The following is a 27,455-nucleotide window of genomic DNA, read 5'->3' on the forward strand; positions in this document are numbered from 1 at the left end:
TGAATCTTATTTGTATTGAATTGTGATTGAAGGTCAATTCAGCTGAAATAAAACAGATTATGCACTGCCATCTTGTGGACGTAGCAGCAAGTACAGCTGTGCTAAGTCTGCAGTCTCTGAATGCCCTACATGTCACTCTCATGGGGCCCTGGGAAGCTACAATATGAGAAGTGATTCTGTTTTCCTAATAAAAACACGGTTCTGCAAGTGTAACTCCGTACCAAATACTCTTTTTCAAAAAATGGATTCAACTGGGTCAATAAACAGCATAGTCATTGTACTTGTTCTTCTCATTCCTTACAGCAGTAGTTGCACCTTTAGGCCTCCTGCACACGAACGTATGTGTTCTGTTCCATGCATTGGGGACCGCAATTTGCACGGAGAATGTTTGTTCAATTGCCGGACGGATCCAGACCCATTCAACTTGAATGGGTCCTTGATCCGCCCGTTCCGCAAAAAGATAGCGCAAGTTCTATCTTTTTGCGGAACGGAAGTACAGAACCAAACCCCACAGAAGCACTCAGTAGTGCTTCTGTAGGGTTCCGTTCCGCATTTCCGTATTTGTGGACCCATTCAAGTGAATGGGTTTCCATCCGTGATGCGGAATGCACTCGGAATGATGCCCGTGTATTGCGGATCCGCATATGCGGATGCAATACGGCAACAGGACACCTACGTTCCTGTGCAGGAGGCCTTAGTCTTATTTTGGCAACTGCTACCTCACAAGTTATGGAGAGCACTAGCAATTAGTGCCATGCACCTATTGTCTATAGTCCCCACCAGGTCCACTGCAGGATAAAACCTTGAGTGCATGGTCATTCATTGTCAATAGGGAGTGCACCAGAATGCATTCCGTTCTGTTTGGCTGCATCCCGATCGTGGACAGAATAACGCTGCAAGCAATGTAAGTCAATGGGGACGGATCCGTTTTCTATGACACAATAGAAAACGGATCCGTCCCCCATTGACTTTCAATTGAGTTCATGACGGATCCGTCTTGGCATTTTTAAAGATAATACAACTGGATCCGTTCATTACAAATGCAGGCGGTTGTATTTATCAGAACGGAAGTGTTTTTGCTAATCCATGACGGACCCAGCAAAAAGGCTGGTGTGAAAGTAGCCTAAGCTGGAATTTGGTATAAAACACTCTTTCAGTCTCCTAGGACTCAGAATTTTAAGGAAAAGAAGTTATCTCTTTTCATTAATTTTACATGAATTTTAGTTTTTTCTCTCCCCCTCCCTAAGCTCTTGAACACAATGACACTGACATACGGTACATACAGTGGTAAGCGCAGGTTTGACGGTGTTAACAAACCGTGCGTTGCATGTGTTATGCTTTTTCATATTCCGAAGCTTCAAAAAATTGTCCGTTATGGGGGGCAGATGGTGTTTAAGCACACAGAGTGGGAAGAATGCTTGCTCATACGTGTCGTGTTACTTGTCAGATGAAAGAGTGTCTTGTTGGGACCAAGCCTCTAAACATTATGCCCTAACAGGGGCAGAACGCATGCACAAGTATTAATTGTCCAAAGAAAAAGTGTCTCGTTCAGAAAAATCCTCCCTTTTAATTGGAAGCACCAACAGTACAGTGTGGATGTGGAAAGGGTAATAGAGCCATGTGGCCACAATAGTGGTGGCAGCAAAGCATGGCGAATACAAAATAATAGATTGGCTGTCTATGGATGGTAGTAGTAGTTGTAGTGGTAGCAGCGGATGCGTAGCTTTAAAGGGATTCTGTCACCTCGTTTTACCCTATAGATCTATAGATCGCCGCTAGCATTCTGTCACCTGGTTTTTTGCACGGCTAGATCGCCGCTAGCATGTCCGCAATATATCTGTCCTATAGGGCTGTGTGCTTTTATTGTGTTTAAAAATGATTTTATAGATATGTAAATGAGTCTGGTAAGGAGCCCAAGGGGTTGTACGAACCTTCCTGGTGCCCAGCCACCCGCCCCTGTGAAGGAGCCCAGCACCGACTGCGTCCTCCGAATCTCCTCCTTGCTCACAGTTAGATTGCCGTAATCTCGCAATGCGCAAGCTCGCGCATGCACAGTGCCGGCATAGTGTTCCTTCCCTGTGCTGACATCAGCCTCAGGGAAGGAACTGCGCTTCTAACACATTGTGAGCAAGGAGGAGATTCGGAGGACGCAGGCGGTGCTGGGCTCCTTCACAGGGGCGGGTGGCTGGGCACCAGGAAGGTTCGTACAACCCCTTGGGCTCCTTACCAGGCTCATTTACATATCTATAATAAAAAAAAAAAAATCAACAATAAAAGCACACAGCCCTATAGGAAACATATTGCGGACATGCTAGCGGCGATCTAGCCGTGCATGTCCGCAGCTCTATAACCTAAAACGAGGTGACAGAATCCCTTTATTAGTGGTGGCAATAGGGATTATGAGCCTACTTTATGTGATTATGGGATTATGTGGCCTACTACTACTACTTCTGGCCAGATAGCTGGTGCTGCTACTACCCACATTCTGGCTCTGGAAGGACAAGGCCTGGCCATGAGCCTTTCTTTTGGAACCCTTTTGTATTCCAGATACAGTATTTGGCCTAATGTACACATTGGCTCATCCAGTGTGTCTGTCAGCCAATCAGGGCAAGCCCTCCCCCCAACTTCGTCTCAAGGTCATGTGCGCGTCTTTCTTCGTCCTCCCTTGTGCCTTTTCCGGCTGACATATACAGCAAAATGGCTCTGCTCGCCCTTTTACTAGTTTCGTCCAAAGCAAACCTGAAAAGCTTCAGGGTCGTCTTGTGGCCGAATTTTTGGGAAGTACATAAGGAACCCGGTTTGTTACTAATTAAGTCACTCTTCTCTAATGAGTAGTATTGCAAATAAGAAGTCAAATTTTTTTTATTGCCTCCTGTGTTTAAAGCTTCACTAAAATACATTTTCAGAACTGCAGTGCATGTGCACAGGAGTCCTCTCCATTAGGCCCCATTCACACGTCGGCAAAAAGGTCCGCACCTGTTTTGCGGAACGGGTGCGGACCAATTCATTCTCTATGGGCCTGGACATGAAGCGGAGAGCACACTATGTGCTCTCCACTTCCGCATTTGCGGAGTGTGGCCCCGAACTTCCGGGTTTCGGCCCCGAACTTCCGGTCCGCAGCTCCGCAAAAGATAGAACATGTCCTATTCTTGTCTGCAGCTGCGGACAAGAATAGGAATTTCTATAGGGGCTGCCGGCCGGGTGTGTTGCGCAACACACCACGGACGTGTGAATGGACCCTTATCTTAGCAGTCTGCACTGGGTACTTCAGCACAGCTTTGGTTGCCGATAGCGGGGAATGGAGGACAGTAGGAAAATAAAAAATGGACTCTTTAGGTGCAGTACCTCTCATATACTGTATTATTGTAGATAACAACATACCTCCCAAGTGTCCCTGTTTGGGCCCAAATCCATCTTTGTTCCTTAAATTTCCATCTTTTTGACCTGGGAAATAAATTTGCATTAATAAACATATTAAACTGTTCCTACCTGTAAATTAGGCCTGACCTTATATATTTTTAAAATTTTTGGTTGCAATGTGGCTTTAAAATGTCTAATCAGATGATTTTTGTGCTAAGATTTTAAAGGGGAATTCCAAGGCAAAGAAAAAGCTGTCCCAGGAACTGCACAAATGCACAAAACCCCCCAGAACTAATACCTACCTTACCAATGCATTACGGCTGAAATTCTGATGGTGACGGGTGCCCACTGCTCCCTACTTCCTGTTACTGTCTTAATATGGCGCAATTCATGTGTGTGTTTTTTTCAGCGCATGTTTTTGTGCGTTTTTCATGCGTCTTTTGACTTTTTGATGCATTTTTTAACATGCTTTTTTATAACCAATGGGTGTTTATTTTAATACACCACTGGGTGTTTATTTGTGGGTTTTGGCACGAATCTGCACCAGAAACCATGCAGAAAGCGTACAGAGCGGGTTTTTGATGCTCCCTATGGATAATGGGAGATTCCGCGTGGATTCTGCCCCAGGATAGGGCATTCTGCATCTTTTTTAAACACACCTTTTTTTCCACATGGAAGTGCTGCTTTCCATTGAAATCCATGGGAGGCAGTTTTGAGATGTTTTTGGCAGCTGATTTTGAGGCGTCAAAATCTGCACCAAAAAATCGATGTGAACTGGCTATTTTTCAGTAAAACAGCTGCAAATGTGCAGCTCAGCAGCTCTTGGCTGCTATGAGTCCCTTCCCCTGTGTTTCCACATATTATTCAGGGAAAGAACCACCCTCACACAATAAACAATGACAAACCCAGACAGTCTGTCCTATAAGGTAAAAAAACATATAAAATATTGTATGTCTATCATTTCAACATGGCAAACACAGTACTGGCAGCAACCTTAAACTGTAAGGTGCGTCCTGTCACCCTCTTACAAGTGCATACACATTGGTGATCCCATTCCAGGACCCACTGATCTAGTGAAGCTAAGATATGATTTTGGAGATTTCAGATCTGCCACTGACCTAAACAGGCTCGGACTGGCCCACAGGGGTACAGGGGAATCCCCCGGTGGGCCCCTGAGCAAGGTGGGCTCCTAGTCTCCCACCCCATGCACAAGTGGCACATAACACAGTAGACTTACTGCACTACATACATATATTCAATGTACAGCACCTCAACCAGCTTATGTTCATATAAAAAACTTGTTAGATTATTTATTATATTTGAATGTATCCGTACGGTGGGCCCCCAAAATAAATTTTACTGGTGGTCCCTAGGTACCCCAGTCCAACACTGGACCTAAAGGATCTAAATGAGTACCTGACCAATAAAAGTTTCATTAAGGAGCATAACCCAACCCAGGCTGATATAATAGTGCTTGAATCACTGTCCGCTGCTCAGGGCCGGTGCAAGGATTTTTGCCAACACAAGCAAAGCTACATTTTACCCCCCCCCCCCCCCCCCGGTCACATCACCCCCCCATGTCACATTTTCACCCCCTCCACTCCATGTCAAATTTCTCCCCCTCGGTGTCACATTTCTCCCCCTCTAGGTCACATCACCCCTTCCTTTTTACATCACCCACTTCGTGTCACATTTCTTCCCACCCCCATGGCACATCATCCCCCCCATGTCACATTTCTCCACCTCCATCGTGATTTATTTAAAGAGGACCTTTCATGGGTCCAAACATTGTAAGATAACTATCTGTATATGTAGTGCGCCACCCAGGGATCTCCCTGCACTTACTATTATTAGTGGGCACCGCTCCGTTCACCAGCTGTGGCCCCCATTACCGTCTCCTGCTCCGTATGATAATTACTACTATCGGAGCAATGGGGAGGAGACATCAGCTTCTCTCCTGGGCGTTCCTTCTCCCTGTCTGTGAGCTGTCCAATCGCAGCGCAGAGCGGCAGAGCCAGGGAGAAGGTGAGGTTTTTTTTCTCCCTGGCTGTGACGCTCTGCGCTGCGATTGGACAGCGCTACAGCCAGGGACTAGGAACGCCCAGGGAGAAAGTTGCGAAGTTAGTAGTAATTAGCATACAGCGTGGGAGACAGTAACGGGAGCCACAGCGGGCGAACGGAGCGGCGCCCAGGGATAATAGTAAGTGCAAGGAGATCCCTGGACGCCGCGCTACATATACAGATATTTAAAAAATAATAATTTCATTTTTCCGCCCCACCCTTGGCTCGAGAAGAAAGCATATAAATGTAAGTGTTGTGTTGTATGTGTCTAGTATTGAATATAACAATAGGGAAATATGTCTGGATTTTGTCCCTGTTCTTTTTTTGCATCTTTATGTCTGGATGTCCTGGTTCTGCTTTTGCTTCCATTTTTCTTTATCATGGGAGGAATATCTAGCCACACTTCTTATACATCAATGGAATTTTCACAAAATATAGACAGAAAACATCAACCAGCACATGGCAGGATGAAGGTTGTACTCTTATTATGACTTCTCTATATAAAATACATATTTTTTACACACTGGAGGATAAATGATATCAGCACATAGGACAGGTCAGAAGACAAGGGTCATCTCCATCTTTTCAAGACTATGTGCAGCTGTCATCTGATCCAATGGACGTGCGCTAGCTACTCCAAGAGCCATGTATGTGAAGAAACATCTCAGATCACTGATATCTATAACACCATGTCTGTCTATGATATAACTCTTGACACCATCCAGACATTGATATAGGTGGAGAATTAGACTTTTCGAGTCTGGGGATAACTGTATGAGCAGCAGTCAACATCCAGAGTTAAACATATACAGCAGGCAAAGCTACACCAGTCTTCTTGGTAATAACTTTGACCATGTAACAACTGATAGATGCGGGCATTCCGGTATCACTGGATTATTTTTTTCACCCAATGTCTTGAACATCTATCATCATTTCACCCATATGGTTTTATGGTCCTAAAGCTAATAAATCAATACTAAGAGCAGACCAAAATATGTCTTTTGTGTTCTTATGTTTCTTAAATTCAAAAGTGCACTAATAGGGAAGAATGGCTGCTTCCCGAGATGACTGTAAATGATGAAAAGATAAATATAAGAATGACTCTACTCTCATTTATGAGTGTCATGTCTCTTTAAATCTTCAGCTGCATCGGTCTCCATGGTAACTGCAGCAGCTAACAACCAATAGGATTGCTAGATGTGAATTTGAAAACAAACAGTCAGTTGGCTGCAGTCAGTTACTGGACAGTGATGAGGGCAGATGGATGTCTACGAGCTTGGCCCTGCTCAGTGTGGCGATCACTTTATGGTGACGTCTTCTTGTAACTGTGAGCTCTCTGAGGTAAGAGACCAGGATCTAATCATGGCACTGAAGAAATGGCGGCTCACCAGACAGAACACATAACGGATAATGGGGATGGGCAACTGTTAATAAATGTCCAGTAGCCTCTGGTCACAGGAACTTCTCTACATTATATAGCAAATAAGAAAACTTTTCTTAATGTTCATGATGTCACTAGGATTTGTATAACGGCCAATGTCATCAGTTGTCAGGCTTTTCTACAAAGTTATAGAAGTGGATACTGACGTTATATGTTTACCACATAAATCAATGGTATCCATTCTGCCTTTTATTTCAATCTATCACAAGATGAAGTCATAGGCTGCCATCATTCAGTATATGTTCTGGAAATGCTCTTGGTGCACTCACTAAACTTGTGTGTAGGCACCTAGGGGTCCAATTGGCTTCAATATATACAGTAGTCAGTATCTATTCTAGACAGTATAGCCTACAGTTAGACACTGCAAAAAAAAAGGTGTGTGTCAGGAATATTTCCAGTCATGTATGTCAAACTGATGCCTCAAGTGTGATGTGAACAGAGTCTTACAGCTAATAATATTGGCCACATTTACGCTCTGCATCTCCTCCATCACCCAGTCCACTTCTCTAACTTCATTGTGAGCTCCACTTAAGTCAATAGAGAGCTGAACGCTATAGTTAGACGAAATATCTGAGGGGTCCCCAGCAGCGCCGGATTAAGAGCATCATGGGCCTGGTGCAGAAGATTTTAATGGGCCTTTCTATAGAAAATGAAAACGCAACGCAGAGCAACTTTTTATAGCACAAATAAAGTGTGAATTTACGCAAAATTACACATGTGAAAATACGCATGCATAAAGTTTGAAGTGTGAACGGGTCTGCGTAATCCCATTCAAGTCTATTGGACTAAAGTTCATGCGTAATTTTGAAGCAGATTTACGCACGGGTTAGCCTAGGTGTACATCTCTGGCCACAGTTTAAATATACAGCCATAGCCACCCCCAAGGAGTTAACTAGTGCTGCTGGATATGTCATTCAGGAGCATGAAAAAGCTATTCACGTCTAGCTTTTCCATGCTCCTGAATGGCATATGTGTTTATAAAAGCTAATCTATTATAAGCAGATCTGCCATTGAGGAGCTTAGAAAAGATAGGTAGGCAAGAAATAGTCACCTAGCTTTTCCATGCTCCTGAATGGCAGATCTGCCTTTAGGCATATCTGTTTGTAATAGCTGAACTATTATAAGCAGATATATAATTCAGGAGCATGGAAAAGCTAGGTGACAATTTCTCACCTAACTTTTCCATGCTATGCTCCTGAATGGCAGATCTGCCTTTAGGCATATCTGTTTATAATAGCTGATCTATAAGCAGATATACCACTTAGGAGCATTGAAGAGCTAGGTGACTATTTCTCACTTAGCTTTTCCATGCTCCTGAATGGCATATCTGTTTATAATAGATCAGGCTCAGCTATTATAAAGATATATATGCCTATAAGCAGATATGCAATTCAGGAGCATGGAAAAGCTAGGTGAAAAAAATCATCACCCAGCTTTTCCATGCTCCTGAATGACATGTATAAATTATACAGTATACAGTATAATAGGTGAGGTGAGCCAATGCTGATTTACTTACCGCCTATGAGTTGTTTTCTGGGCAGTACACTGAAGGCTGCTGAACGCGACTCACCGCTGGCAGCACCCCTGACTCCACGCAGGAAGAATTTAGAACTTCCCGCGCGCAGCAGCCGTCACAGTCTTTCACTTTACGGCATGGCCTAGGCCCCAGGGGAGGAGTCTGACGTGACGACGCAGCGCGGCGTGCACAGCTGACCTGTCACCTGACCTGATCTGTCAGCTGTCACTGTCCTGGTGAGTTCTGTAAAGGGCCGGCCTGGGAGATTTCTCCTTGCGCGCTGGCCCTGTCATCATCTGACAGTCGGCACGGTTCGGTCCTACTAAAGGGCTGCGAGGCGGCCTATGCGGGCCTAGCTCCGGTTGGCCTATGCGGGCTGCTGGGCCTATTTTCATGCAGGGGCCTGGAGCTGCAGCTCCATCCGCCCCTACGTTAATCCGGCCCTGGTCCCCAGTGCCCAGAACACTATTGATGTTATCTTCTCATATGTCTCCATGAAGGGTCAGAAAATACAAGACTGCTTAATACTGAACAGAACATTCCCCTCCATGTGGAGAGCAGTTTTCTATATAACCCATAGATCTGTTCATTACTACAAATTTCAATGTAATAAATCAAGAAGCAATGTAACAACCATCAGATTATCACATTTTTCTTACATATTTTCCAGAACTGAAGTTTTATGTAAATTATAAACCCCTCTACACATTTCCATTCTAAATTACATATATACTTCAATTAAAATGAACTTTACAGTAGAACATAAGGGACTTCACTGGAATGGGAGTTTTTCGGTATTCATATGTTAACCATTCTTAGCTGAGATCGGAAGACCCAGAACTTCTGGCCAGAGTTGGTCGGGGCTATGGAAACAGCCAAACTCAATGTGTTATGTTGATTTAGTAACTCCAGTGCACTTGGAAATACTGTAGCACAGCCCACCCAGCTGCTTCCATGACTCTGCCCACCTCTGGCTGCAATATAAAAAAGGGTACTGCAATGTCAGAGGTTGAGTGGGTCAATAAGGTGCAAGAACATTGTATCTTTTTGTTGGGTACAACAGCATGGCAGCTTTGTGCTATAATGTGGGTTTTCTGATATATTGTGTTATTATTCATATCGATAATTGTTGCTACTTATGCTGCATTTTAATTTTCTTACACTAGATGGTGAGGAACCCCATCTCATTTTGCAATGGGGCCTATGAATTATTGTTACGCCCCCTTAATATTATAAACGTTATTGCTCCTTATTGTAATTTACATATATTAATGGTTTTACCCTTGTATTTACACAGCGACAAAGAACAATGAAAGCATCAGAGGTACCAGGGTAACAAATATGACATGTCTGTGTATGTAACTGTATTTATATGTATGTTATGTCTTCAACTCTTCATATAAGTGTATTATATAGGTGTTGAATGTCAATATATATATTTATGTTTAAAAATATTTTTAAGCAGTGTTCAATTATTGCATGTAATTCGTATCTGTATATACAGTGTATGTAAGGTGATATATCTATATCTACACGTGCATTTCTCTGTGATATGTATGTACTGTGTTTGTAATGTCTGCTTCCATACCTGGTATTCATAACCTCCATGCCCTCTTGACGATGTCTGTTTCCTGTGTAACTGAGAGAAATAGATTTGGACGAGGCAGCAAATGGATCAAATTTTTATGAAGCTACCAGAGGCCTGCTAGAAGCAGAGGCAATAAAATTGTTTCATGTTGCCTATCCTCATAAATGACCATCAGACACCCCAGGAATCCTTGAGGTGGCTAAGGGTGAGTCAAGTACTTCTCCTGGCAGTGTCATGACTGCACCCCAGAAAAGGATGCCTGAAGAAAGAACCTATGTGTCCACAAGATCTGAGACTAGATTGACAAGGAGTCCAGTGAAAGCCAGCAATGCACTTTGGATTGTCTGGACAGGAACACTGGCGATGTGAAGGAAAAAGGCCCTGTGGGACATCTAGAAACCGACTCCCTGCATCAGGCAATTCACGAGAAGACTGAATCACTGGACTCTTATTCTACCATGATGTTGGCCTATACCAACAGTTTGTGCCACATGGGCCTGGCCATAATTCCTGCTAAGGAGGAGGGGTAAGAAAAGCCATTAAATTATTGCCTATGTGGACACAGAACAGGGGCCACAGCACTACAAATTGTGTCGGAAGCAGTGTTACCAAGGTGCCAAAGGTAAGGTATTGTATCCATGTTTGCCCTGCACATTTGCCATTTGGGCCGGGAAGGCATATCCATAGGATCTCATTCATCTGAGAGAAGTTGATTCATATTGGCATACCTTTTTCACTGCATGGAAAATCACAGTTATATGCAATTTTCCATGCAGAGGCATCCTGTAAAGAAGAGGTATACCATGCAGTGTGATGTACATTTTTGAACATGGATGTCTATGAATGACATATGCCATTGCATACCTATACATTATGGTCGTGGCTACGGATACTGGAGCTAGCGTAGTGAGCCCAGGAACCTAACGGACCATTACACTAAGTAGGCCTGGATTGTGCCCATAGCCGTGAAACGTGGGTAGCCTATAAGGGGACATACCCTGAGGAAGCCCTTGAAAAGGGGAGGGAGGGTTGGGCACAGAATGAACGCCAGCGTCGGATGACCGTGGGAGGGGAGCTTATAAAGCCTACGCCCCTCCCACAATCACAGGCTGCAACAGCCTTGACAATTATGGTCGTGGCTACGGATACTGGAGCTAGCGTAGTGAGCCCAGGAACCTAATGAACCATTACACTAAGTAGGCCTGGATTGTGCCCATAGCCGTGAAACGTGGGTAGCCTATAAGGGGCCAAAAAGCAAGGCAAAAGGTAGATTTAGTATTTATTGAAGGGTACATGGTTTACAAAGCCAGTTTGCGGAAAACGTCTGATATTTCCTGATGCGGATTGGGAATGTACCTGGTGAAGCAAGATGACTCCCAACGTCCCATCTTGCGGATGATATGACTGGGAACGTTGTGCTTGGAGGCTGCGGAAGCCGCCCCGATCCGAAACGAGTGACCTGAAATGGTTTTGGGATCGAAACCTAGGCCGGCAACTAGTATGCGAATGTGGGAAATGAATTGCGCGGTCGTTAGGGGCTTGGATTTGAAGGGCAGCAGGGGGCTGTCTGGGGAGGAATGACCCAAGGGGCTTATTAACTGGTTGAAAACCTGGACTGGGCACCATTGGTTGAAAGACCTGAAATACATAACTTGGACTGGGGGCCCTAATTGCGACGTTTTGGTGGAAGGTAGTAGCAGGATGAAATGGTCGTGACTCCAAGCCAGCTGGCTCTTGGTCAGACCCTTGGATTTTGGGGAGAAACCTGTGAATTCCCCTGGCCGCAAAAACCCATAGAAACCTAAATACATGGCCGCTTTTAGGATGGTGCTGGGATGGAGCCCGAAAGGGTTGCTGTCTAGGGAATTTGAAAGCTTCCTAAACAGATCCCCTGAGACTGGTTGCCTGGTGGGAGTGCATGGCAGGCTGCTTTTTTTGAATCCCCCTAGAGACTGCCCTGATGGCAGGGCATGCGAATATGGCCTTACTACCTGGATGTTTGAGAGTGAAGTGGTATTGCACCCCTGCCATGTACAATCTGATGGAATTGTAGCCAAGTTTGAGGTTATGGTGACAATAAGCTAAAAAAGCCATCAAATAGGTGGTCCTATCCGTGCTGCTCCTAGGATGTAGGCGAGAAAATTTTTGGAAGCTGTTCCAACCGGTTTTATAGTTTCTGGCGTGTTGGCTGATAGTGACTTTTTAATGAGGGATTTGGCGGATGAAATTATTTGCGCTAGTCCATGCGTAGGGTGTTGAACTCTGGAGGGGACAATCCTGCTGGATCCGCCTCTGGCATGACCTGGAAGAAAAGGTTGAAATGAAAGCGTGACAGTTCATACGTTTATGGTTGGTGTCTAAGTTTAGGTAGACCCACTCATAAAATTTCTCAGTAGTCTCAAAATGTATATAGTCTGTACTGAGTGTGCCTTATTGTATTTAGGTTAAGATTTAACTTTTAATTTATATCCATAAAATAAATGAGACTGTGGAATAGAGTGAATTCCTGCGCTAATTAGGGAAGGTAGGATAGGTTCTAAATAAATAGGATATAGGCCTACTAGAATGCCTGTAGGGGGTGTGTGGTGTATATTAAGGATGGGCCTAACTGGACCAGTAACTTTCCCTATATACTAACCCTACTTGGCCTAGTCTGGTCAGTGGAAGAGCCTCACTGGCTGTAGTCGGGGCACTCGTCCTTAAAAGGACGACCCCCAGCCTCAGGAACCTCGGGCCTAGACTATATGTCCCTATGCTCTTACCTCCCTAGTAGGTATGATCTGTGTCCTCCTCCGACGCGTTTCGCCAGGTAGGAACCTGGCTCTTCAGGGAGAATAAAGGATTGTTCAGGCGCCTGGAGCAGTGGCTGTGCGCCTATTAGGATCAAGCGGCAGTGGCAAAGTGTTAATGCATTTGCGTCTCTTTATGTGCGTCCCGCTCCACCCATGTTTTAATTGACCAATTGGTCAGGATGTGGGCTGCGCATTCAATGCTTCCCCTTCCCCCTGGGTACCTGTCAGATCAAGGCGGAGATGTGTTCAGCCAGGTGCCGCCTTCTTACTTGGGCGGTCTCGCTGCCCTCCGCTGCTAACCGGAAGTGACATGGTACTGGGGAGTGGCTAGTTGTCATGGGGATCTCACGCCGCGTCCCCGGCCGGCTCACTGTATAGTAAGATTCTGGTTGGATATGTCATCTTGGGCTAGATGAGATTCAAAAGAAGGAGTTAGCAATTGCACAATTAGACATTGTATCATCCCTAACTAACATCGATGTTATGATGCATTTTTTGACACTATGATGTCTACATTCACATACTAACCAGGGTAAACAAACTCTAGCATAGAGAGACATATCAAATAGATAGTCATTGACTTGACTACTATATAGTTATTTATTCATATATGGAAATATATGGTTGTCAAGATCATTCAACATTATATTGTTTTTATAGTCCAAGACAGTGAGTAAATATGGAGGTATAATAGGTCCATTTATTTATGCATACATACATATATATATATACACATATACGTACTATATGCCTCCATATACATACATGTATATACTGCATATTTTAAAGGAAGGGTTTATAGGAAAGATATTCATTTAGACCATTTGGTGTTACCGATTTCATTTTATAGATCCACCTTGTTTCAGCCCTCAAAATCATTTTGTCCCAGTCTCCTCCCCTCCTGGGCTTAGGCACCTGTTGGATGCCTATGAATTTAAGGCAGGCAGTGTTTCCGCCATGGCAGAGGTTAATATGCCGTGCCACTGATGTGTCTTTGTTGTTTTGAATATCATTATAGTGGTCTCTAATCCGTCGCCTGAATTCTCTTTTTGTTTTCCCTACATAGTCAAGGGGGCAGGAGCATTGTGCCAGATACACTACACCCATAGTTAGGCAGTTCACATAGTCACGGATGACATAGTCTCTGCCTGTATGTGAACATGTGAAGGTCTTGGTCTTAAGTACCTGGCTGCACGCCATGCATCTGCCACATTTATAGGTGCCAGTAGGTTTCCTTGACAGCCAATTGCCAGGATTAGTAGGAGGCTGGTAGTGGCTGTTAACCAGTCTGTCTTTGAGGCTTCTTCCCTTCCTGTAAGTGATCATAGGGTATGGTCCTATCATATCCTCCAGATCTGGGTCCGTTTTAAGGATATCCCAGTGCTTTTTTTGAAAGTACCCTTCTGACCGCCTGATGAGCATCATCAAAGGTCCCTATGATACGAGTTTTTCTTTGGTATGAGGAGCGTGTCTCTGTTCTCCGAGCATGCTGCCTCATATGCTACCCTAAGTACTCCATCTGGGTATCCTCTCTCCCTAAATCTGTACCTTAGATCCTTTGCTGCACTTTAAAATTTTCTCATGGTGGAGCAATTGCGCCGGAGTCTTAGGTACTGACCTTTGGGTATGCCCTTGCGTAGAGCATAGGGATGAGAGCTCTCCCAGCGGAGTAAACTGTTGGTAGCTGTCTTTTTGCGATACACAGAGGTAACTATGTTATTGCTTGGGCCTCGCTCTATTAGCACATCTAGAAATGGTAGTGAATCATGACTAGATTCAGATGTAAACCTTAGACCCAGAGCATTATCATTAATTATCTCCATGAAGTCCGTAAAGGAGTCTTCAGTCCCTCTCCACAGTACAAAGACATCATCTATGAACCTCAGCCACAGAACTATCGTGTCTTGCCACTTATCCATATTCTCTGAGCCAATAACATTGGCTTCCCACCAGCCCAGGAGCAGATTTGCGTACGACGGCGCACAGGAACTTCCCATCGCCGTGCCCCTGAGCTGGTGGTAGTGGCGGTCGTCAAAGACAAAACAGTTCTTAGTGAGGCTGAAGTTCAATAGTTCGAGTACAAATTGGTTATGTCGAGATCGTCTTTTGTCTCTCATAGATAGATAACTTTCCACTGCCTTGAGGCCTAAATCGTGTTTAATTGAACTGTATAGGGCCTCGACATCAATGGACACAAACATAGTCTCATCATCTATACATACGCCACTCAGTCTCAACAATAGGTCAGAAGTGTCCCGTATGTATGATGGCAGTGTCTCCACAAATGGTCTTAGAATTTTATCGACATAGATACCTATATTATGCCCCAGGCTTCCTACCCCTGACACTATCGGACGCCCTTTTAGGGATGTAGTGCCCTTATGGATCTTGGGTGTGGAGTAGAAAGTGGCTGTGACCGGGTATTTTGGAAGAATGTTCTGTCTGGTCAATTAGTTTTTCCCTCAGTCCCTGGTTTAGAATTTTCCTAAGTTCTGAGAGAAAAAGAGGTCCAGGATCCTGTGGTAAGATTTCATATGTTCCCCTATCCTTCAGAATGTCTAGGCACATATTTTTATATGCGCCTTGATCCATTATAACTAGATTTCCTCCCTTATCTGCTGGTTTTATTATTATATTTCGGTCTTTTTCTAGACTAATTAGGGCTTGATACTCTTCCTTACTCATGTTCGATATCCCCCTGGTGATATTTATTGATTCCAGGTCCCTTGACACTAATTTGTGAAATATGGACACGCTAGAGTCTGGTAGAGGTGGTGGCATCTGGGTACTTTTTAATTTTAACTCAGTGAATGGACCCTTTGCTCTATCTTTCTCACCTTCTTCCATAAGTTTTACAAGGGTGCGTGTGGCTTCCAACTCTCTGGGATTCATGTTAAGCTCTTCAAATTTCTTGCGGTCCTGAAGGCGGAAGTGTTTATGCCATAGTAGTTTGCGTGTGAATAGGGCTAAATCTTTGCTCCATTCGAACATATCGTATTTTACCGTAGGAACAAATGACAAACCTTTACTTAGGAGGGATATGTCACTAGAGGACATGTTATAGGATGAGAGATTAATAATTTGCATCTTGTTTGGTGTATTCACTTGTTGTATGTGTCCCCCTACACTTTGTTTCTTAATTGATAAGGCATCTGTGTGGGGGCCTGGGCCAAAAAAGTAGAGGATGATGCAGCTGATGATGAGTGGGCAGGTGTAGATCCTACAGTGTTGCATGTTTGATAGCTTTCCCCGTAGGTATTCCTAGCTATTCTGGGTCTACCCCTGCCTCCTCTCCCTCTGTATCTCTGTCCTCTGCCTCCTCTTGTTCTACCTTGTTCACTTTCAGATCCTTCTGCTTCTGAGGATGAGATCTCACTTGGTGTTATTTTTTCTGTTGTGTTTTACTAAGGAAGAGATATGCTCTGTTTTCTTTGAACTCTGTTGAGTCTCGTACGTATTGCTGGTGCTTGCGTTCTCTAAAGGTAAAGTGAAACCTCTCAATAGTATTTTGCAGAGCCTCCTCTTTAATAGAGAATTGAGCCTCGTCTTTAAATCTAAGGGCCTGCTCTCTCAGGTTGTCCACCCTTTTCTGTTTGCAGTCAAGGTTCAGCTTTTCTTCCTCAAGGAGTAGGCGCATAAACCTGTGAGAGCTGGCTGTGGCTTCCTCCTCCCACTTTTTGATAAGACGTGTATTTCTCAGTCTATCTGCAGGGGTCAGGTTAATTCTAAGACCTTTTGGAACAATATTTTCTTTAAGGTAGTGGTCCAGAGATTGTATTTCCCACCAGGATACAATTAAGTCTTTATATGCTCCTGTCAGATCTTTAAACACGTTTTTGATGTTGGTAGTCGAGTTTGTCTGAATGTAGTCAGTGTCTGAAAAAACGCTTCTAGCCTCTGTGGCCCATGCTTCCAGATTTGGACTTACAGACAGGAAGCCTGCCATTTGTGTTATATATGTATTATAAATATTTCATACGTTTATGGTTGGTGTCTAAGTTTAGGTAGACCCACTCATAAAATTTCTCAGTAGTCTCAAAATGTATATAGTCTGTACTGAGTGTGCCTTATTGTATTTAGGTTAAGATTTAACTTTTAATTTATATCCATAAAATAAATGAGACTGTGGAATAGAGTGAATTCCTGCGCTAATTAGGGAAGGTAGGATAGGTTCTAAATAAATAGGATATAGGCCTACTAGAATGCCTGTAGGGGGTGTGTGGTGTATATTAAGGATGGGCCTAACTGGACCAGTAACTTTCCCTATATACTAACCCTACTTGGCCTAGTCTGGTCAGTGGAAGAGCCTCACTGGCTGTAGTCGGGGCACTCGTCCTTAAAAGGACGACCCCCAGCCTCAGGAACCTCGGGCCCAGTGCGTCAGCCGCGGAGTTCTGGACACCCTGGATGTGTCTGCATGAAATTTGAAAATTGTGCTGTAGGGAGAACCAAACTAATTTGCGGACGAAAGGCATGATGTGACGGGATTTGGACCTGCCTTTGGTAATGATATCCACTACCGACTGGTTGTCCGTAATGAATGTCACCGGGGAGTTTGCCCACTGCCTGCCCCAAACTTGTGTGGCTGCTACAATTGGGTAGATTTCTAGGAGGGGGCAGGATCTGAGGTACTCGCTGAGCGAAGAGATTTCAGGAGGCCAGTGGCCAGCGAACCACTGGTTGTTGTAAATGGCCGCGAAACCTCTGGAGGCAGCTGCGTTGGAAAAAATGGTGGGAGAAGAGGGACACCATTGAGGGACGAATAGGGAGATCCCATTCCAGCGGGTCAGGAAGGAATTCCACATGGCTAGATCCGCCATTGCGTGTGCGTCCAGGACTATCGGGGAGTCCTGCTCTGCGGCAGTCGGTAGCAGATCCAATAATCTGGATAAGAAGGCCTTGCCATGGGGCATAATCCTGGTGGCAAAGTTCAGCATGCCTAGCAGGGATTGTAATTCCTGCTTTGAGACGACCCTGCAACCCACAAATCTGGAAATGACCTCCTTGATCTTTGACAGCTTGTCCTCAGGCAACCTCGCTTCCATCTTGCGGGTATCTAAGACAATGCCAAGCAAAGTGATGGTGGTTGAGGGTCCTTCGATCTTGGCAGGGGCGACAGGGATGTTGAGGCTGGCGAAAACCTGGAGTAGGCTGTCGAGTTTGCTGGGTGAAACGTCTGGTTGCTCTATTAAGAGAAAGTCATCCAGGTAGTGGATGACCATGGGGCACCCGCAGTGGTTGACCAGGACCCAGTGGAGGGCCTGGACGAACTGGTCGAAAAGCCACGGACTACTTTTGGAGCCGAAGGTGAGGCGGTTGGCGAAGTACTACAAGCTGTCCCATTTTAAACCATAGAATTTCCAGAGTTGTGGGTTGATGGGCAGCAGCTTGAAAGTGTCCGCCAGGTCAGCCTTGGACAGATAAGCCCCCTGGCCTGCCAGGAGGATGAGAGCGATGGCTTCACTGAGAGAGGGGTATTTCATGGAGAACTCCTCTGACGGAACTAGGGAGTTGAGGCTGGGAATGTGAGAACCATGAGGAGCTGAGAGGTCATAAATGAATCTTTTTTTATTGGTAAATTTTTTGGTGACAATGCCGATAGGGTTTATCCTCCAGTAATCAAAGGGAATGCTGGAGAAAGGGCCGATGAGAAAACCTTTATCCAGTTCCGCCTGGACCAGAGGACCCACCGAAGCGGCATCGCAAATGGCGGACCTGAGGTTGGGGCCTTCCCAAGATGACTGAGGAAGGGCCACGAGACCAGTGTGGAATCCTTCCTTTAAACCGTTGATGAGGAAGTGAACTTGGTGAGGGTTGTGATAGTCGCGGAGAAGTGCGGCTAGTAGGTCCACGTTGACCACGCCTAGTCACTTGTTTCTGGCTGATCTGTTTGGGCAAACCGACAGGGGGTGGGCCCTGAAATAAGTGGAGCAGACGTGGAGTGCTACTTTTTAATAAATTAGTAGGATATGCCAGAACATGCTGATCAGTGGTAGGGCTGCTTGGACCCTGAATAATCACTAGAATTGGGGACAAGTAAACCACAGCTATAGGGCCAGATTTATCATGACTCTGACAGCTCACTCCACTTTCACATATGGCTAAAGTCAGTTTTAGCCAAGTCAGATTTATGATCGGCCCTTTAAGACTGTAATAAATGTGGTTTGACTGTAGCAGTTTATCCGTCAGTAAGCAGCTTTACAAAAGTCGCACATCTTTACGAAAAAGTCGCACACTTTTATGAAAAAGTCGCATGTTCTATTAAAAAGTCTCATAAGATAAGCATGGTCCTCACTGGAGTAATAGTCCCAATAGTAAATCTGTCTAGAGATTCATTTACATAAGAAAACACGCCCACTTTCAGAAAACTGGTGAGCAAAGTGCAGAGCAGAAAAAAGTCGCAAATTTGTGCGCAGTTTTAGCGTTTGGGACTTTTTTTGGGACTTTTTCACTCCATTATTCTGACTTGAGCTAATGATAAATCTGGCCCATAGACTTTTTCTTTGCACATAACCACTGCAAACCCGGCAGTGTGTATGCTGTTTCTATATTCACTTAAATGGGGTCATGTTGCAATTCTCTGTAATGGCTGATGGACAATAGCAAAAAGCAAAAAAATTAAGGGCCATGGCACTCAGCAATATGTCATAACTAGCTGGACTAAGAAAAGTAGCAAAGATACAAAGATGTATGATAAAGTGTATATATATATATATATATATATATATATATTTGTACTGCATTGAACCTCAAGAGAATAAAGGACCAAGTGCATCCAAGGACTCTGCAACCATTAGAAAGCTGACCAGGAGTCCCAGGGGCAGACAGTGGTGCACCCTGATTGGTATGGCAAGGAACATGGGCAGCTTAAAACTGAGAAACCCTCTAGAAACTGGTTGCCCCATCAAACAGCTTATCAGAAGAACACGAATTAATGGATTTGTATCTGTTAGGGAGCTGGAGAAGTAACTGAAGAGCAAGGCACAGGAGACTGAATCACTGTTCACACAAACATTTTTGGCGTTCCGTATACGGAACCATTCATTTCAATGGTTCCGGGAAAAAAACGGAATGTACTCCGTATGCATTCCGTTTCCGTATTTCCGTTTTTACATTCCGTTGAAAGATAGAACATGTCCTATTATTGCTCGCAAATCCTGTCCCGTGGCTCCATTCAAGTCAATGGGTCCGCAAAAAAAAAACATTATTATAAATGCAGAGTGTTGAGGAACCTGGAAATAAATATATAGGTGACATACAGGTTTGACCATAAAAGATAGTAGCAAGGTGCAGAAGTGGTAACACCACTCTGGGGTGTTAAACTGAGCAGCTCGTGTTACAGGGCCCTGGACCATAATTCCAGATGAGGAGGATGGGTAAGAAGAGCCAATAAAGTAGAGCAAGCAGGAGGCACCTCCAAATGTCTGCCTATGCACCCCTGGGCACAAAGCAGGGGCCATAGCACTCAAATCTGTGTAGGGAGCAGCGCCACCAAGAATTTAAAAACAGGTAAGGCATTGTCTGTACTTTGTCTGCATAGTATGATTGGTGTGTGTGGACCAGGAAAGCTAATGGCACACGCATCAGTTTTATTCATTCGCCGGACAGACGATGAGTGACCTTCTGGCCTTAGTAAAGCCAATATACATCTGTATACCTATTTTTTTTTACTGTATAGAAAAACTCTGACTGCTTTTCTATGAAGAGGCATCCTGCAAACAAAACATATGCTGTGCAGTAGGCATTTATTAAACATGGATATCTATAGTGTATTTTATCTGAAGATGAATTAGTGAGTTACTAATACAGTGCCTTCAGTGATGACTAATCTTAAGTCTATTATACTGTAGTCTACACATGTCTTTTGTGTATAGATTACCGTAGGAATAAATAGTCATAAATTAAAGAGGTTATTTATGAGGTTAAATTAAAAGTCATGGTATATTACTAGGGTATATGACATAACATGCTGATCAGTCAGGGTAGGACTGCTTTGACTGGTAAAGCACAGCTTTGTCCTTGCATAGTTCCACTCCTGACCTGGCCATACATAGGTCTTGCAACTGCTTTATTCATTAAAATGAGGCTGCGTTGCAGTCTCTGCACTGTGCCTAGGTGAAACAGTCAGAGAAGCGCTGTACTGGGAAAATCCCTTCATCATTAGCAAAAGTATTTTTATCATTAAAACATATAATATTAGAAGTAATAATAGGTTAAGCCCAATGTAAACCTAATGTAAAAGCATCTTTTCTAGAACAGGGTTGCACATCCAGCAGTCTCCAGAGCCCTTCTATGTGGCCCCCAGCAACACTGTGTCTCTGCTCCCATAGGACCTATGCATAAACTGAGATACAGTAATTGTTGTGTCCATAGTGATTTTATGGCACAATTTTTAAATGACATTTATTTGAGCCCATCAACCACTTTGTGGCTTTATTATGATGGGTCTCTACACTAACACTTTATAGAACAAGAGATAACCTTCTTATATACTCACTATTCCAGTGCAGTCTCTAAGAACGTGATCTCTGGGATCTCGTCTATAGGAGGGGTACAGTATTGCTGTTACATATAAAGTCTTAGTGTAGGGACCCATCTGAATGAGGTCGCCGTGACGTGGCAGATGGGCTCGCACAATTTGATCAAAATGTGCGCTAAGAACCTCACATTTCCAAGTAGTGACATATGAAGATGTACATGTAGTAGAAAGACACATTAAAAGTGTAAACTCACTTGGCAGAATTGGGTTTAGTTTCTGAATGGCTTCTCTAAAAACAATTCTGTGTGCATCAGTCCAATCTAATCTACCCAGGGTCTTTCAATTTAACCTAATTTACAACCTAGCCAGAAACATTTATCACATATCATATATATTAAGAAAAGCTCTACCAGCAAACTACTGGAGCCCAGCCTGTCAGTGACCAACTGATAAAAGAGCAAATTTAAAATAATTTAGGCTGTCTCACAGTATTTTTGCGTACATAAATTTATTACTCGTTAAAATACACTTGAATTAATGTCAACATATCAGCATGATTGCATGTATAGACATAAATAGTGCGGAGCTCTCGCACACACCTATATGACTGAAGTACTCCAAAATATATAAGACCTTTAGCTAGTGTTATTGGCGTTTTTCTGCAGACTTCAAATATATAGAAAGTTTAGTACCAAATGTACTATTTTACCGGTTGTTGGAACCAGGTGGTTCAAGGAACGTCCTTTTTGCGATTATTGATGTAGACAATGCTGTGTTCAAGTATCGTCCGCTGGTGTTGATGCCTCCGCCTTCACCTGATGTTACTCCACCGGCTATCGTTGCGGAATGGGCTCCGACCTCGTTTCACACAGCGTCCCGCGTGACCTCCCGGAAGATAGCACAGTGGAAGCTGATGCAGCACAGTTCTTTCGGTATGCGGTCCGATTTTAATCACAAAGTTAGTTACCTAAATTAGGCATGTCAGCATAGATCAGTCCTTATGGCCTATAATTTATAGCTGAAATCGCTATTAGGCTTGTTCCTTTTAGAGGTATATATCCCGGTATTTTGAAGAAATCCTTTTTCAGGCAGAATTGAAAAAACGCATCAATAGCTAGGTCCGGTTCACACTAGACGCGTTTCGGAACTATGTTCCTTCCTCAGTAGATGTGAAATGCTGAATGAAGACATGTTGGTTGTCTATGCCGACATGCCTAATTTAGGTAACTAACTTTGTGATTAAAATCGGACCGCATACCAAAAGAACTCTGCTGCATCAGCTTCCACTGTGCTATCTTCCGGGAGGTCACGTGGGACGCTGTGTGAAATGAGGTCGGAGCCCATTCCGCAGTGATAGCCGGTGGAGTAACATCAGGTGAAGGCGGAGGCATCAACACCAGCGGACGATACTTGAACACAGCATTGTCTACATCAATAATCGCAAAAAGGACGTTCCTTGAACCACCTGGTTCCAACAACCGGTAAAATAGTACATTTGGTACTAAACTTTCTATATATTTGAAGTCTGCAGAAAAACGCCAATAACACTAGCTAAAGGTCTTATATATTTTGGAGTACTCCAGTCGTATAGGTGTGTGCGAGAGCTCCGCACTATTTATGTCTATACATGCAATCATGCTGATATGTTGACATTAATTCAAGTGTATTTTAATAAATTTATGTACGCAAAAATACTGTGAGACAGCCTAAATTATTTTAAATTTATCACATATCCACTGGGTAGGTGGCAAAAATTAGATTGGTAGGGGTCTAAGTCCAAAATTTGGCTGGTTTTATAATTTAGATATACAGTGGTTTGTACAGAGGAGCTGCATGTAAACTTGACTATCAATCTATTCAAACTTGTTTGAGGGAACAGAAAGGGCACTCTGTCACAAAGTATCATCAAACAGTGCATTTGTAGTGAGCCCTGGAGGAGCTGGAGTGGGGGATGGGAATGGGAATGGTAGTGACTTTGGCTCTCACAGTCTATCACAGTGGCTTTCTTCACACCGTTGCTCCCTAGGGCCTTGCAGTGAAAGGATTGTACACCCTTTCTTCCCTTGGGTTACAACCTAGTCCTGGAGCTCCTGCTTGATGGTAGTCAGGGTGCAAGGCAGAGTGCAATGGCAAGCTTAGGGGGCTGGAGTCATTAACCAGTCCAGACGTAGCAGTATAAATGTCTCTCTTTACTGCAGTGCAAAATAAGAGTCATATTACATTTAATGATAGCAAAACACAGTTCCTACAATATATAGTACAATTATTTCCAGATGGTTTTGTATGGATTTAAGCAAGGATAAAAATTATTGTGCTCATTGCTCTTTATCTTTCTCTAGTCTCCAAGTGTGAAGGTAGGTTAACAGTATTTCTCTCACTGCAGTAAAGTCTAAATAGCTTAGGTAGCAGAATACCTTGACTCCGATGCTCAGCCATGCAGATTTCTGAATCTTCGTTCGTGAAGTCCATTTCTCTCTTTCTGTAGATCATCCAGAGATCTAGCTTTAGTCCAGTCATGTCAGGAATTGAGGTGGGAGTTTCTTAAAAATTCATGATTCATGGACTTAGGCTGTAAGCTCAGGACAAGGACCTCAAATGTTGTACAGGTATTTTCAGAAATACAAACCGGATTCCAAAAAAGTTGGGACACTATACAAATCGTGAATAAAAACTGAATGCAATGATGTGGAGGTGCCAACTTCTAATATTTTATTCAGAATAGAACATAAATCACGGAACAAAAGTTTAAACTGAGAAAATGTACCATTTTAAGGGAAAAATATGTTGAATATTTAAGGCCCCTTTCAAACGGGCTAGAATTCCACGCGGTTGCAATGCAAGAGGTGAACGCATTGCACCCGCACTGAATCCGGACCCATTCACTTCAATGGGACTATTCAGATGAGCAGTGATTTTGACGCATCACTTATGCGTTGCGTGAAAATCGCAGTATGTTCTATATTCTGCGTTTTTCACGCAACGCAGGCCCCATAGAAATGAAGGGGTCTGCATGAAAATCGCAAGCATCTGCAAGCAAGTGCAGATGCAATGTGATTTTCACGCATGGTTGCTAGGAGATGATGTTAGTAAATTGATAAAAGTCAATTTACTGTATTATTTTCCCTTATAACATGGTTGCTTGAGGGGTTAAAAAATCCACTTGATCGCGCAGCCGGCATCGTCTTCTTTCTTCTTCTTTCAGGACCTGCAAAAGGACCTTTGATGACGTAATCACATGGTGAGCGCGGTGACGTCAGCGCAGGTCCTGCTGAATGAAGATAGAAGGATCTTATGTCATCAGAGGTCCTTTTGCAGGTCCTGAAAGAAGAAGAAAGAAGACGATGCCGGCTGCGCGATCAAGTGGATAAGGTGAGTTAATTTATTTTTTATTCTGTATTAAGAATGCTATTATTTTCCTTTATAACCATGTTATAAGGGAAAATAATAAAACGAAAAGAACACCTAACCCAAACCCAACTTCAGTGAAGAAGTCCGGGTTTGGGTCTGGGTACCACATTCAGTTTTTTCTCACGCGCGTGCAAAACGCATTGCACTCGCACGGAAAAACTGAACATCGGAACGCAATTGCAGTCAAAACTGACTGCAATTGCGTGCCTACTCCTGCAATGCACACACGACGCATCCGTAGCAAATCCGGGACGCCCGTGTGAAAGAGGCCTAAAGCCATGGTCCCTTTTCCAGCAGTCTGTTCATTTACATCCTGTGTATGATGGCATTGTGTGCTCCTGCCTGCAGTGCCATCCGCAGAATCAGACTGTCCTGTGCTGCTGACAAGGAACAGAAATAATTCTTGCCCCCCTCCCTCGCTATGCCCCTTTCGGTACCACCCATTACCTAACAGAATACCAAAGAGATAGAAAGTAGATTTTACTGCACGGTGTGTCCTGCTGTTCAACTACAGGTGCCTCTGTGGTTCAGCAACATCTTTCACAAAAATCAGATCAAGCTCTAGAACAGCGGTAACTTATCATAGGTAGAGGCAGGAGTGAAAAGGGCAAGGGGGCAGCAGCAGGACTGCAGCTAGACAGTGTGACCAGTTATCTATTCATGGGCCCATTGTGACTAGTTATCTGTTCAGGCGGCACAGAGTGACTAGTTATCTATACAGGGGCACAGTTACCTATTCAGGGGACAGTGTTACTAGGTATCTATTCATGAGCACAGTGTGGCTTATTATCTATTCAAGGAGTACAGTGTGTCTAGTTGTCTATTCGGCAGCATAGTGTGACTCGTCCTCTGATTCATTCACTTTCATTCCCATCTTTTCCATCTGGTCCAGGCCGCCATGAAGACTTCTTTCACCCATGACTGTGTTTGCAGAGTTTGCTGTCTAGACTTCTTTCAGTGTTTACCATTTAAGCACCCTTTACCTTTCTTAAACACGCACAGACTCCCTATCCTTCTTCTGCCACTACTTCTGTGCTTGCTGCTGCCCCATTTACACTTATTATGTGTTGCACAGTGTCCCCAAATACTGTACTTCAAAAATAACAATTTACAGTATAAGCATCACTGATGTGACCAGTCATTGGCTGCAGCAGTGCGTATGACTCCATCTGTTCGGAAGTGTATGGCTGAAGGGAGCCAGGATACTACAAACCGGATTCCAAAAAAAGTTGGGACACTATACAAATCGTGAATAAAAACTGAATGCAATGATGTGGAGGTGCCAACTTCTAATATTTTATTCAGAATAGAACATAAATCACGGAACAAAAGTTTAAACTGAGAAAATGTACCATTTTAAGGGAAAAATATGTTGAATCAGAATTTCGTGGTGTCAACAAATCCCCAAAAAGTTGGGACAAGGCCATTTTCACCACTGTGTGGCATCTCCCCTTCTTCTTATAACACTCAACAGACGTCTGGGACCGAGGAGACCAGTTTCTCAGTTTAGAAATAGGAATGCTCTCCCATTCTTGTCTAATACAGGCCTCTAACTGTTCAATCGTCTTGGGCCTTCTTTGTTGCACCTTCCTCTTTATGATGCGCCAAATGTTCTCTATAGGTGAAAGATCTGGACTGCAGACTGGCCATTTCAGTACCCGGATCCTTCTCCTACGCAGCCATGATGTTGTGATTGATGCAGAATGTGGTCTGGCATTATCTTGTTGAAAAATGCAGGGTCTTCCCTGAAAGAGATGACGTCTGGATGGGAGCATATGTTGTTCTAGAACCTGAATATATTTTTTCTGCATTGATGGTGCCTTTCCAGACATGCAAGCTGCCCATGCCACACGCACTCATGCAACCCCATACCATCAGAGATGCAGGCTTCTTAACTGAGCGTTGATAACAACTTGGGTTGTCCTTGTCCTCTTTGGTCCAGATGACATGGCGTCCCAGATTTCCAAAAAGAACTTCGAATCGTGACTCGTCTGACCATAGAACAGTCTTCCATTTTGCCACACTCCATTTTAAATGATCCCTGGCCCAGTGAAAACGCCTGAGCTTGTGGATCTTGCTAGAAATGGCTTCTTCTTTGCACTGTAGAGTTTCAGCTGGGCAACGGCGGATGGCACTGTGGATTGTGTTCACTGACAATGGTTTCTGGAAGTATTCCTGAGCCCATTCTGTGATTTCCTTTACAGTAGCATTCCTGTTTGTGGTGCAGTGTCGTTTAAGGGCCCGGAGATCACGGGCATCCAGTATGGTTTTACGGCCTTGACCCTTACGCACAGAGATTGTTCCAGATTCTCTGAATCTTCGGATGATGTTATGCACAGTTGATGATGATAGATGCAAATTATTTGCAATTTTTCGCTGGTAACACCTTTCTGATATTGCTTCACTATCTTTCTGCGCAACATTGTGGGAATTGGTGATCCTCTACCCATCTTGGCTTCTGAGAGACACTGCCACTCTGAGAAGCTCTTTTTATACCCAATCATGTTGCCAATTGACCTAATTAGTGTTAATTGGTCTTCAGCTCTTCGTTATGCTCAAATTTACTTTTTCCAGCCTCTTATTGCTACTTGTCCCAACTTTTTTGGGATTTGTTGACACCGTGAAAATTGGAATCAACGTATTTTTCCTTTAAAAATGATACATTTACTCGGATTAAATGTTTGATCTGTCATCTACGTTCTATTACAAATAAAATATTGACATTTGCCATCTCCACATCATTGCATTCAGTTTTTATTCACAATTTGTTTAGTGTCCCAACTTTTTTGGAATCCGGTTTGTAAAATGGA

Source organism: Bufo bufo, chromosome 2 (genome assembly GCF_905171765.1).
Source record: "Bufo bufo chromosome 2, aBufBuf1.1, whole genome shotgun sequence".
Taxonomy (NCBI): domain Eukaryota; kingdom Metazoa; phylum Chordata; class Amphibia; order Anura; family Bufonidae; genus Bufo; species Bufo bufo.